Source organism: Cololabis saira, chromosome 19 (assembly GCF_033807715.1).
Source record: "Cololabis saira isolate AMF1-May2022 chromosome 19, fColSai1.1, whole genome shotgun sequence".
Classification (NCBI taxonomy): domain Eukaryota; kingdom Metazoa; phylum Chordata; class Actinopteri; order Beloniformes; family Belonidae; genus Cololabis; species Cololabis saira.
The window spans coordinates 4,891,558-4,906,050 of NC_084605.1; the positions used below are offsets into that span (position 1 = coordinate 4,891,558).

The following is a 14,493-nucleotide window of genomic DNA, read 5'->3' on the forward strand; positions in this document are numbered from 1 at the left end:
GTATGTCGTCACCCCCCCCCCCCCCCCCCCCCCCAAAAAAAAAAATAAATCACTGGGTTTGTATGTGTATACTTATGTATGTGTATGCATATGTATGCATATATATATGTATATATATTAAATATAGTAATAATGCACATATATATGGCTTTGTTTTCTACCGTCATGGTATCAATCATTAATATATGTGCAGACAAGGTAAAAAAAAAAAAAAGGTAACGGAACGCGGCTGACTGGCATGCTGCAGTTGTGGTCAGCAGCGCTCAAAAAGAGGTGAAAACACAAAAGTGGTTTCAGAAATTTCTAATGAAAGATAACTGCACAAAGAGATGTGTTATTTTGTTATTTAAGCTTTAAAATTGTACGATTATGATCTGTTAACTGCAGGTCTGGATCTGGACCCTTGTGGTCAACAGAAGAACTGCAGGTCTGGATCTGGACCCTAGCGGTCAACAGAAGGACTGCAGGTCTGGATCTGGCTGTTTCCAACATTTATTTGGTCATAAACATGTTCCAGTCAAGTTGTATGGAGGCCGACACCAGCACTTGTTCCCCTTTTGCATCTATGGACAGTAGTTGGCATCGATGTTGATGGTTGATTTTTACGTACAAGATGGCAGCAACCAGAATTACATTTATCTAAGTGGCTTAAAGACAAACCAACACTCATGTGATTACCTCATAAACACTTTAATATTGATCAGTAATCCACAAAACTACCTCCCTGAGCTGCAATCTGCACTCTAGATGCTGAAACAGCTTTTGATGGAGGAAAACAGCTGATTATATTTGGTATCAACAGAAATATAGATTTGGTAGAAATGTGATCCAGTGGACGATGGACCATAAAATCTGTGGTTGCAATAAAAACATCTTATTTCCAAACAGTTTTTCTCGACTCACTGAATCATTAGGTGATAATATGACAGCTGAAAACAACGTTACAGATGACATCATGGAGGGTTGTCCAGTTCATTTTCTACAGTCTAGGAACCATAGAAGCATATTATTGTTGTTGATTTCTCCTTCTACTGACAAATCATCGTAATGCATTTAAAATCAACAAGGCCGACCCCCGGGACCCTGAACATGAAGAAGCAGTTCTAAATAATTGATGGATCATCTTATTCATCTTGGTGAGAGCTCACACACAAACAAACACTTTACCATGACAGAAACCTGACAGTCCAGTAGTGATGTCATGGCTGGAACAGGAAGTGGTGTGAATAAAGACCAGGATGAACCCTGGCTGCACAGCAACCTTGTGCTCAGATCTGTCAGAAGGTTGTAACTTCATCGTGGCTGATTGCAGCTCAGTGATTCCTCTCTGACATCACAATTCGTCACATGTGCAGTAAACTACCTGCAGCTGACATGAAGTGAATGATCTCAGCTGAACTGAGCTGCAGAGAAACAACATGCTGCTCTTCACTGTGAAGCTCTGACTGGAAACAGACAGAAGAACAACATGTGGATCCTGGAATAACGGCAGCTTCCACCTTTAAAGGACTGGAAGAGGAAGAAGTTTCCAAGGAATCATTCAGAACAGTTTCAGCAACGTGTGATTCAGGTGTTCTGATGGAAACAGAGACAGACATGTACAGACTCAACTATCTGTCCAAGAGAGAGAGCTTCTCTGACAGGAGGATACTCTTGAGACTGAACTCAACACAGAGACACTGAACAACCGGAATCAGACCAGAACCAGAAACCAGGATAGAGAGGTTCAGTGAATGTGGTGTTGAAGGTGTGGAGGTGGATCAGTCCGTCAGAGGAGACGCTGTGGAAGGACAGAGTTCCAGCAGGAACATCCACATACACTGCTACTCTGTCAGAGACTGAGGAAGAGGAGGTAAATGTTTGTCTCTTATTGTGCCAGACAGAGTACCGACCACCATCAGAACAGTTCAGACTCCAGGAATGATCGTTCCATCCAAACCAACAGTCATCAGATCCTCCTTTCCTGTTGATTCTTCTGTAACTCACTGATACAGAAACTCCTCCTCTCCTCTGTACCTCCCAGTAACAGCGACCCGTCAGAACTTCTCTACACAGCAGCTGAGGCCTGTAATCAAACCTGTCTGGATGATCAGGATATGACTGATCCTCCTTCACAAACATCATCTTCCTGTTATTGTCAGACAGTTTGATGTTGTTGTGGACTGTGTTTGTGTCGATGGTGAGTTGACAGGAATCTGATGGAGAGAACAAACAACCCAGCTGCAGTTATTATTGATCTGTCATCGATCATTGATGGACTCTTGAAATTTGTCAGTGTGAAGATGGTTGAATGTGTGAATGAAATAAAAACACACTTACACTTCCATGGACCTGGTGTCAACCATCGTTGTCCAGCAGGCTCCACCCTGAAAGGAGGAGGGGGGTCAGACCAGCACAGTCTCTCTCAGCAAACATGGACATTACATGGCTCTGACACACTGATGAAGGAACAGTCCAACACTTGGACAGATGCACTTGAATGCAGCATCTCTGAAGTCCTGTCCTGTGCTCGTCACATTGCAGCACAGTTTCAACACATTCTTTTCATCTGATTTTGTCTTTGCTGAATCACCAGCAGGAGGAGACCATGTCATGGATGAGTGAAGGTACAGCTGTAATTGTGCTGTGACAGGCCTGAAAACCACACTGCTGTGGTTCTGGGATGTTGACTGGGTCAAGAACGGCTCAGAGTTGTGAAGTACATCTATCAGCTCTGCTGCAGCCCCAGATGAGCTGCAGCAGCTCCATCTGCTCAAAGATCTCTTTTCAAAGCCAGAGAGCCACAAAGATGATGTCCACAACACCATGAAGAGTCCACCACACTGATGTCCTTCTGTCTTCATACCTGAGAGTGTCCAGTCTCCAGCGGGGATCCTCCAGTCCAGCAGACAAAAGTTTCCCTGCCGACTTTCCTGGATGGTTGTAGCTCAGGTCCAGCTCTCTCAGGTGGGAGGGGTTGGAGCTCAGAGATGAGACCAGAGAAGCACAGCCTTCCTCTGAGATCAGACAGAGTGACAGCCTGCAGACACACAACACAACACACATGCAGAGACTCTGAGAGAACTGCTCAGAGACGAAAGCTGAATCTGTCCTCATGTTCACCTGATGATGGCGCTGAAGGAAAAGTCAGAGGATCAGCAGAAACACTGGAATTCACCCTGAATCCAACAAATGTTGCTGAGACATTTCAGCCTGAACTAAACTTGTGGATGAACATCAACATACAAAGAGTCCCACTGCTGCTGAGGCTGACAGCATCCAGATGTGGAGACAGACGTGTGAAGAGCACCATGTGACCTCAACATGTGACATCACACTCCATGACTGACGTGTCTGTCCTCAACACTTTAGTGAGTTTTACAACCAGATAAGTCAGCTGTGTTTAAAGATCACTTTAATGAGCTTCATTTGAGCTGAATAAACATTTGACTTTCTGACTCTTTTCTTAACCAAACAGCGTTCGTCTTTCCAGGGACGTCATTTGGTCTGAAATGTTCTGAAGTCTCAAGAAATTATTGATCAGTCCAGCACCTTGTGGACATCCAGACACAGACTGAGTCAAGGTTAGAAGAACAGACACTTCTGCTGCTGAGGTCATCACCATTTGACAGTTATTGGTGCTCCAGTTTGATCATTTTATGGAAACTAATTCAATATTAAATAGTATACATTTCAAAGTCTGACATAAAAGTTTTATTGGAGAACTTTGATTGAAAAAGAAAAGATCAGATTAGAGAGGGGAGTTTAGAGATGTTCATATGTGGACGAACTTGTTGATACTCTAATTAAAGGAAGAAATCACTGAATCACTGAAATAACCTGAAACTGACTAAACTACAAACAGCCCCTCTCCTCGTTCATCATCCTCACACAGTCCTGACTGACTGTCTGTAGCGCTTCAATCTGATCTGGACCCAGTTACAGTTATTAAAACTCTCATCAACAATCCTCCAATGTCAACCACAGTTCTAACGGTCAACAGTTGAACACTTGGATTCTGACCTGAGAGACTCCAGGTGACAGTGTGGACTCTCCAGTCCAGGACACAGCTTCTTCAGTCCTGAATCCTGCAGGTGGTTGTTACTCAGGTCCAGTTCTGTCAGACTGGAGGACTGAGAGCTGAGAACTGAGGACAGATCTGCACAGATGTCCTCTGAGAGGTTACAACCACTCAACCTGCAGAAGAGATAAAAGATTATTTGTTTCTTCTTAGTTTTAGGCTCTCTCAGGAGCAGTTGATCAGCTGATCTGAGAGAGTGACTAGGTGAATAAGGGTGTAGAAGCTCGGAGGGGTACGGCGGGGCAAGACAATTCAAGGATTTAAAAACAAATAAAAGAACTTTGAAATTAATCCTAGACCAGGGGTCGGCAACCCGCGGCGCTAGAGCTGCATGCAGCTCTTTAGCGCCGCCCTAATGGCTCCCTGGAGCTTTTTCAAAAATGTTTGACCTTTTTTTTTCTTTTTCTTTTTTCTTCCTTTTATTCTTCTTTTTTTCCTTTTTTCTTCCTTTTTGCTTTACATTTTTAATCTCGACATTTCGACTTTTGTCTCAACATTTTGACTTTTTTCTCGACTTTTCGACATTTCGACTTTTTTCTCGAAGTGCATAATGAAAAAAATAAATCTTCCCCCAGTTATAGCTAATATAGAAACATGCAGCATGTGTTGCCTTCTTTCTAAGTCTTATACAAGACTTTTCATTTTTTGCGGCTCCAGACATATTTGTTTTTTGTGTTTTTGGTCCAATATGGCTCTTTCAAGGAAATGTGCTCATATTTACGTGTGCCAGGCGGGCTGCAGCATTCTGAACCATCTGGAGACGGGAGCTGGAGGAAGCACTAACCCCTAAATAAAGGGTATTGCAATAGTCCAGCCGAGTGGTGACAAAGGCATGGATTACTATTTCGAGCTGTTGTTTTGAAAGAATTGGCTTTATTTTAGCCAGCTGCTGTAAATGATAAAAACTTGATTTGACAACCGCCCTCATCTGGCTGTCAAGCTTGAGAGCAGCATCCACTTTGACCCCTAGGTTTGTGATGGTTGGTTTTACATGCTGGGCCAAGGAGCCCAGATCTGGAAGGGGTGTTCCAGCGGCGCCACCATGCTTCCTAAGTATGGAGCCAAGCGGGAGCAAATACAAGGAGAACAAGAGAGGGCCGAGGACCGAGCCCTGCGGAACCCCACATGAGAGAGGGCGGAGGAGGACACAGAGTCGCCAAGGCTGACACAGAAAGTTCGGTCTGCCAAGTACGACCTGAAACATTCCAGTGCTACTCCCCTGATGCTCATCCACTGCTCCAAGCGAGAAATTAAAACTTTATGGTCCACTGTGTCGAATGCAGCAGTTAAGTCTAAAAGCACAAGAATAACACAGTCACCGGAATCTGTGGCTAAAAAGATATCATTAAAAACTCTTAAAAGGGCTGACTCGGTGCTCTGCAGATATTTAAAACCGGATTGGAATACCTCAAGAATATTGTAGTCTTTCAAAAAGGCCATTAATTGACTGTAAACTATCTTCTCGAGGATTTTTGAGATAAAAGGTAGTTTGGAGATCGGCCTGAAATTGGCAAGAGCTGTAGGATCTAGCCCAGATTTTTTTAATCAGGGGTTGTACAACTGCATGTTTAAAATGTACAGGGGCCACACCTGAGGACAGACTATTATTAATAACTGCAAGAACAGAGGTTTCATCATTGGGGAAACGTCTTTAAATAGTTGAGGAGGGACAGCATCATTTGGAGAGCCAGAGGACTTCAACTGACCAACAATCACCTGTAAACCGGACAGATTCACAAGCTCAAACCGGTGAAAGACAGCAGAGCAGGTGACAGAGATTGAGGGGTCATGAAGAGTGGGTGGGATGAGAGCCCTAGCAGAAGAGACCTTATCAATAATAAAGTGAAGACATTTTTCACAAGCAGCAGGGGAGGCCTCTATACTGACAGTCTGCTGAGCATTAAGAGCTGAATCAATGGTTTTAAACAAAACACGTGGTTTGTGACAGTTTGAAAGAATAATATCTTGGTCTTAGTGAGGACCCGGGTCTCTTGGTCTCAGTGAGGACTCGGGTCTCATGGTCTCAGTGAGAACTCGGGTCTCCTGGTCTCAGTGAGGAGTCGGGTCTCCTGGTCTCAGTGAGGACTCGGCAGCAGGGTTCTGGACTGACTGCAGGTCATGGGATGATCTCTGTTGTGAATGTCTTCATCACGTCACTGAGTCTCCTGTCATTTCAGATCCTGCCCCCCTCATCATCCAGGTAATTATCTCATTCCACTCACCTGAGATTCCCCCCATCTCCACCCCTGATTTTCATTGTCATCAGTCCTCCTTCAGATACCAGCCCAGATCCACATGTCTTCTGCCAGATTGTCTAGTGTTTTTGCCAAGCTCTCCAGCATTTCCCAGCCTACTGATACTGCCTGCTTGATATCAAGCCTGTTTGCCCGTTTTTGGACCAGAAAACTTTATTTAAATTCTTAAAGTCAGATTTTATTAACTATTCAAGCAACAACAACACAGAAAGATGTCGTTAGTTGCTACACCCATCTCACTCATGGTGCACCAGCAGCCAGAGAATCACCTAGGAAAACTGTCGCAACTGAGAGACCAAACAATAAAAAACTTTAAAAAACAGCAAAACCACACAAAACCAGTTAGTGAAGGAAACCTCCAAAGGAATATGGTATCCCATGAGTCCCTGCACCATTCCAGCTGACAGACACCTCCTTGGACAGCTGCCACTACAATAATATGTGGATTGTATCGGGAGTTGCACAATTAAAGCAGTTGAGATTAATAACCAAACATTTCTCATAGCAAACAAGGAGATTAAGTAGCCAAACATGTTAAATTAGATGTTAGATGATATCCTTGCTGGAAGCCATGTTGAACTGACTGAAATGCACATGCATATTGTGGCTTCAAAGGCTTACTGTGATTGGCTTATGAGTATATTGTCCCCCATGTGGGGTGCGTTCTTATGATTGGCTGAAACAAGGAAGATATCTGATTGGTTGCACCCATTGTGATTCTGATGAGACCCCAGAGAAACTGCTGTTACCGTAAAGGTCAGCAGCTAACAGGGATCTAACAAAACAACCAAACAAACAGTTCTAACGGTCAACAGTTGAACACTTGGTGGATTCTGACCTGAGAGACTCCAGGTGACAGTGTGGACTCTCCAGTCCAGGACACAGCTTCTTCAGTCCTGAATCCTGCAGGTCGTTGTTACTCAGGTCCAGTTCTGTCAGACTGGAGGACTGAGAGCTGAGAACTGAGGACAGATCTGTACAGATGTCCTCTGAGAGGTTACAACCACTCAACCTGCAGAGTAGATTAAAGAGAAATTATCATGTAATTTAAACATTGATTATTTAATTCAACAAATGAATGAATCATAGAATTTAAATGAATACTGATCAATTCAACTATTAATCAATAAGTGTTTCTGCACCACAGTCTTGATCAAAGCTACATTTCTTTTCTCTGCATGTAATGTTTCCTGAGATGAATCATTGAGAACTGGTCCCACATGAACCTGAACTTAGTTGAACAGTGAATTTAACTGGTTTCCTCTAAGAACACAACATGTGATTGTAACTCAAACAGATGTGTCCATGTTCGTCCTTACACAACTTTCTTGGAGGCTTTGACCACTGGCAGCAGCCTCCGTAGAACCTTATCTGAAGCTGAGTATTCCTTCAGGTCAAACACCTCCAGATCTTCTGATGACAGTAAGATGAAGACCAGAGCCGACCACTGAGCAGGAGACAGTTCACCTCTGGAGAGACGTCCTGACCTCAGGGACCGTTGGACCTCCTCCACCAGAGAACCATCGTTCAGTTCATTCAGACAGTGGAACAGGTTGATGCTTCTCTCTGCAGACAGATCCTCACTGATCTTCTTCTTGATGTATTTAACTGTTTCCTGATTGTTCTGTGAACTTCTTTGTTTTGGTTCCAGCAGACCTCGTAGGAGAGTCTGATTGGTCTCCAGTTTGAGACCTAGGAGGAAGCGGAGGAACAAGTCCAGGTGTCCGTTTGGACTCTGTAAGGCCTTGTCCACAGCACTCTGATAGAGGTCAGTCACTGCTCTTGTTTTAAACCACCAGAAGGTGTTTCTTTGTTCCTCCAGCAGGTTGACTCCGGACTTGATGAAGGTCAGATGGACATGAAGAGCAGCCAGAAACTCCTGGACACTCAGATGGATGAAGCAGAAGACCTGGTCCTGGTACAGGCTGCTCTCCTCTCTAAAGATCTGGGTGAACACTCCTGAGTACACTGAAGCCTCTCTGACATCGATGCCACACTCTCTCAGGTCTGGTTCATAGAAGATCAGGTTTCCTTTCTGCAGCTGCTCAAAAGCCAGTTTTCCCAGAGACTCCACCATCTTCCTGCTCTCTGGACTCCAGTGTGGATCCGTCTCAGCTCCTCCATCGTACTTGACCTTCTTCATTTTGGCCTGGACCACCAGGAAGTGGATGTACATCTCAGTCAGGGTCTTGGGCAGCTCCCCTCCCTCTCTGGATTCCAGGACTTTCTCCAGGACCGTAGCAGTGATCCAGCAGAAGACTGGGATGTGGCACATGATGTGGAGGCTCTGTGATGTCTTGATGTGGAAGATGATCCTGCTGGTCTGCTCCTCTTCTCTGAACCTCTTCCTGAAGTATTCCTCCTTCTGTGGGTTAGTGAACCCTCTGACCTCTGTCACCATGGAGACACACTCAGGGGGGATCTGATTGGCTGCTGCGGGTCGTGTGGTGATCCAGAGACGAGCAGAAGGAAGCAGGTTCCCCCTGATGAGGTTTGTCAGCAGCACATCCACTGAGGTGGACTCTGTAACATCAGTCAGGATCTCATTGTTGTGGAAGTCCAGAGGAAGTCGACTCTCATCCAGACCGTCAAAGATGAACACGACCTGGAACTCTTTAAAGTTGCACATTTCTCTGCTTTCAGTGAAGAAGTGATGAACAAATTCCACCAAGCTGAACTTTCTCTCTTTCAGCACATTCAGCTCTCTGAAGGTGAATGGAAGCAGTAACTGGATGTCCTGGTTGGTTCTGCCTTCAGCCCAGTCCAGAGTGAACTTCTGTGTTAGGACTGTTTTCCCGATGCCGGCCACTCCCTTCGTCATCACTGTTCTGATTGGTTCATCTCTTCCAGGTGGGAGTTTAAAGATGTCTTCCTGTCTGATGGTTGTTTCTGCTCCGTTTGGTTTCCTGGAAGCTGCTTCAATCTGTCTGACTTCATGTTCATCGTTGACCTCTCCAGTCCCTCCCTCTGTGATGTAGAGCTCTGTGTAGATCTGCTTCAGAAGGGTTGAGTTTCCTGCTTTAACAATCCCCTCAGACACACACTGGTACTTCTTCTTCAGCTTAGACCTCAGCCGCTTTTTACAAACTGCAGCAAAATTACCTTAATAAAAGTGGAAAAAAGAAACCAGTAGGTGTTTTATAAAGATCAACTTAATTCTCCTAAACAATCAGGATGTGAACTGACAACGCATTCTGGGTAATTTATCCAGCAACTTAAATGTTCAGAGAAATCCTCTTACTGTTCTGCAGACGCTCAGCCAGCTCCTCCTGCTTCATTCTCCTCAGGAAGTTCACTGTGATCTTCACAAACGCCTCTCTGCTGCTCCTCATCTGCTCTTCATCCTCACCCTGCAACAGATGCTCTAGGGATTCTGGGTAATCTGGACTCAGACCCCTCTGGATCTTCTGCAGCTCGTTCATCACAAATAGGACAATGTTGTCCTCCAGCAGCTGGAACAGAAGACCACATGTAGGACACAATCAGACTGAAACCACGGAGACAAACATCAGACCCATGTTGGACAGACTGACAGTCCACTGGTCTCCAGAGACCAGCATGGAGACAAACATCAGACCCATGTTGGACAGACTGACAGTCCACTGGTCTCCAGAGACCAGCATGGAGACAAACATCAGACCCATGTTGGACAGACTGACAGTCCACTGGTCTCCAGAGACCAGCATGGAGACAAACATCAACAGAACAGGTGGAGAAGCAGTTGTTGTTCATGTACAGACCAGAAATATGGAGTCCAGCTGTGTCTGATGATGCTGGACAGACGGACCGCTGGGAGGCTCTGAGCTCTGCTGGTCCACTCTGTGGAGGAACCAGGAAGAATTAGCTCACATCATGTCTGTCCTCACAGAGACAAACACCAGCTGAAGGTCCATGAAGTCCTGTTTGGATGAGGACAGTCCATCAGAGGACTGGCTGTGGTGCTGAAGGTTTACTAGTCCTGCTGATCCACTGAGAACGTACATGTGACCTCAGTGAAAAGTTACAACAAGATCAGGAACATGGACAATTGATGGAGACATGAAGCAGCTGATGAACTCTGGACCATCATCAGGATCAGTACTCTGGAAGGTGAGACCTCCAGATGTGTCAACCAGAGGAAAAAGCTCCTGACAGGAGATGCAGATCTATGAGGAGGAAGCTCAGATCACCATCAGGTGATGGAGGACCACAGGGGTCCAGGACTACATGATCTACCCAGGAAGAAACATGTGGACATTTCCCAACATGAGGACTGATTTTAATACATTTAATGTGTTTAAACACATCTTACCTCTCTGAAGAAGACTGTTGGTCTCCTTTAAAGTCAATAAACTCGTCCTTTGAGTTGTCGCTCTTCAAGGACAAACAGCTGGGTTCATGTTCAAGGGAGTCTCTTTTCTGAAGGATCCTGATAAAAGACAAAAGTTAAAATGTACATATTCTATTTATATGAAAAAAAAGAAGTTATACAGATAAAAAATAACTAGTCTATTTAAAAGACATTAAATGTCTATCATTGGCAGCGTTTGGATACACTCACCTCTTTACAGCAGAACGTTGGTCTCCTTTGAAGTTAATAAAATCGTCCTTTGACTGGTCGCTCTTCAAGGACGCACAGCTGGGTCCAGGTCCAGGTCCAGATCCAGATCCAGGTCCAGATCCAGGTCCACGTCCGGGTCCGGGTCCGGGTCCAGGTCCAGGTTTATTCCTGTAATAATGAGGTTTGGTGATGTGAGTCTTGGGCTCTGACATGCAGAAGAGTCAGGGACAGTTAGAGATGCTCATCTCACCTCTGAGCTTTGCTCCGACTCTCATGTTCCCCACACAGAGAGGGAGGGACTCCCTCCTCTCTGTCCTCACACTGGTCCATTCTGCTGAATTCACGTCAACATCAGCTCACACCTTCATCTGCAGAGAAACACACATCACTGGTGTTGGACAGAGATCAGCTGATCCTGCACTGGTTTGCTCCTCTCTTTAGTGTTTATGTCACTTGAATGCCGTCAGAAACCAGTGGGAGGTGGAGGAAGTCACTGATACAGCCGTATCTGCTGATCTGAGCCGCTCTGAAGATTTCTCTCATCGCCTTTTCTCATTTTCTCTGTCTAAGATTAAAAACATTAAATACTGTGACTAACAGAGTTTTACTGCAGAAACAGGAAGTTGAAAATCTTGAACAAGCAGAAAGAGACTCGGCCTCTACGTGAGTCTGGTTCCTGTAAATGTGAAGAAGCTCAGAGGTGAAACTGTCCTGCAGGGACACGTGTCCTCCTCCTTCAAGCAGCAAACAACTTCCTCCAGGAACCACGCTTTATTTTGAAAGGCTCCACAGGAAACAGCAGTCTGACTTTAATACTGCAGACGACAGCTTCATTCCAGGAAATAAAAACACCAAAGTTTGATCGATGAAGAAAACTAATCATCGGCTGATCATCACAGTGTTGCTGATCAATAATAAAATAAAAATGTTGTTAACAATCATGTAGACTTGTCTTCAGAAACAAGAATGATCAAATTCTGCAGGTAAATCAGAAGTGAGAACGAGTTCCTACCTTCACCTGTTTGAGCCAAAAGACAAAGTTCAGGAGTGACGGTTAGAGGCGGAGAGGGGGGTGGAGCGAAAACTCCTTTAACACGACAATACACAACAATATACAACAATATACAACAATATACAAGAAAGACAGAACTGGTAAAAACTATTCCTAAAAGTAAAACTAGAAAACTAATGTGGAGGAACTTTTTCATGTCTTATTCGGCTTTAGTGGGGTGTGATTTTATTAATTTTAACTTCAGTAATGTGTTACTTGAATTGTTTTATTCATCTTGTATTTTTATTTATTTATTTAATGTCCAAGGTTACAAGTAACTTTTGTTCTTTCTTAACGGACCAAAACACATTCCCACAGAGAACCACACCGAATGTCTGAAAAAAAGGTCTGGTGTAGAACTTGATCAAGGAAACACTCCTTAATTTAATTTCCCCCCTCAGCTGAAAACATTACCTTTGCCTTCCTCCTCACCTGCTGGGACCCACTTTATATTCAAAACATGTGCAATATCTGTCTACCTCATACACATCCTACCTGCTTTTTTGTACTGTTTTTCCTTTCTTTCCCGTACTGCACTACTTTTTATTTTTCATTTCAATGTATATACTGTTTATATTTCGTTATTATATATGCATGTGTGTGTTGAGTGTACTGCTGCTGCACAAATTGAATTTCCCCATTGAGGGAGAAATAAAAGGCAATCTTATCTTATCTTAAAACCTGTATAAGGAATAAACATCTTGTTTCCTGGTACAAAAGGGCAGCTCCCCCATAAAACCAGAGTCCTCATTCAGCAAATGATCGGATCCTTTTTTTCCACCACACTAATGACATTGTTCAAACAAAAATAACAGAAATATAAATGTGTTTTGAAAGTATGGAGTTGGACAGGAGGGATTCGTGGCCAGCCCTTCTTGGGACAAAATTGAAAAATGCAAAACAGCAGATTTGTTAATTGTGGCTAATTACTATGATGTTGAGGTGCCTTACAGTGCCCGGAAAGCAGAGCTAAGTCATACTTTGTGTGTGGACAAAGGTGTGCTACCCTCACTGGCGGTGTCTGCGGGTGAGGCGGAGGAAGGTGCACAGGTGGGGGAGGTGAAGGGTGTGGTGCTAATGGTGTGGATGAACCGGCCTTTGATCCCTCTATCAGTATGTCCACCCAGAAGCTCCATTTAGTCCTCTGGATAAAGGAGGTGGAAACGAAAAATAAAGAGCTTGAAGTGCAGGCGATGCATCATCGTCTCAGAGCTCTTGAGCTTGAGAGAGGAGCCCCTACTGCCTTCGCCCCAGTGTCAAAGCTGGGTCTATGCTTCTGCTGGGTTTGATATGAGTAAGCACATAGCATTAGTCCCTCCGTTTCAGGAGTGTGACGTCAACTCTTATTTCAGCGCTTTCGAGCGCATAGCTGCTGCGTTAAAATGGCCCATGGAGTTCTGGTCACTTTTTTTGCAGTGTAAACTTGTACGGAAAGCCCTAGAGGTTTGTGCAAGTTTGACGACCGAGCCGAGTCTGGACTACATGACTTTAAAAAAACTATTTCGAGCTCATGAACTTGTTCCTGAAGCTTATCTACAGAAATTTCAAAATAGTGATAAAACTGCCAACAAGACCTATGTGGAATTTGTGTCATACAAACCCCAGATCAGAAACGAAAATCTAGAGTATGTCATGTAAATATGCTCAAACGCTACTTTTCCCGGGAGAGTGCCCCTCTGACACCTCCTGCTGCGCCGGTGATATTCAATTCAATTCAATTCAATTTTATTTAGCGTCTAATACAACAGATGTTGTCTCTAGACGCTTTCCAGGCTTGATATCAGTGTGTTCCGCTCCTCCTCCATATCATCCCTCTCATAAGGGGTTAACAGAAAAAAAGTGGTTCAATGACCGTCGCTTGTTTGAGAAATTTAGAAGTTCTGACTGATTTGGAGTCTTTCTTGGCTCATTTGTCCGATTCTGCTCGTGCACATATCATGCATTTGATGGAGGATAACTTGTTACTGTTTTCTGATCATCCCCGTCAAACTTCTGTTTTGTTTCATGATATTGATGTGGAGGGCCATAAACCCATTAAGCAGCTTGCATATGGGGTTAATCCAACCAAAAGAACTGTGATGCAGCAAGAGGTGAACTATCTTATGGAACATGGGTTGGCCATTCCCAGTACCAGTGCGTGGAGTTCTCCATTTGTGTTGGTCCTAAAATCTGACAATACCCCACGTTTCTGTAATGAAAAAAATCAACTCTACCACAAAACCCAATTTTTTTCCTCTTCTTAGGATGGAGGACTCAGCCAAATTTGTAACCAAGCTGGACCTGTTAAAAGGTTACTGGCAAGTTCCCTTAAAGCAGCACAATGTAACTTTCAGCTTTTGTTGAGTTTGGCGGCTCCTTTGGACAAAAGCGGTATAGCTTTACCAGTAGCGTGGAAGGGTTCGTACCATCCACCTCGAAGTTACATAGTGCCAGTGAAGGCGATACAGACCCCCTCAGACCATGACAGAGGTGTCATTAAAGCTGTTGTAAGTTGATGTATCATCACAATGACTCTGGAAATATTATATTAAGGTGGAAAAGTTACATTGTGCTGCTTTAAAACCGCGGGCCTCAGAAATATCTGCTT

The 14,493-nt window shown here is 44.2% G+C and overlaps 1 pseudogene; it reads right to left on the reverse strand.

The window, feature by feature from the left end:
• Nucleotides 1–1,665: 1,665 nt before the first annotated feature.
• The window catches only part of LOC133419753 (NLR family CARD domain-containing protein 3-like), a 31,749-nt pseudogene continuing 18,921 nt past the window's right edge, over nt 1,666–14,493 (reverse strand).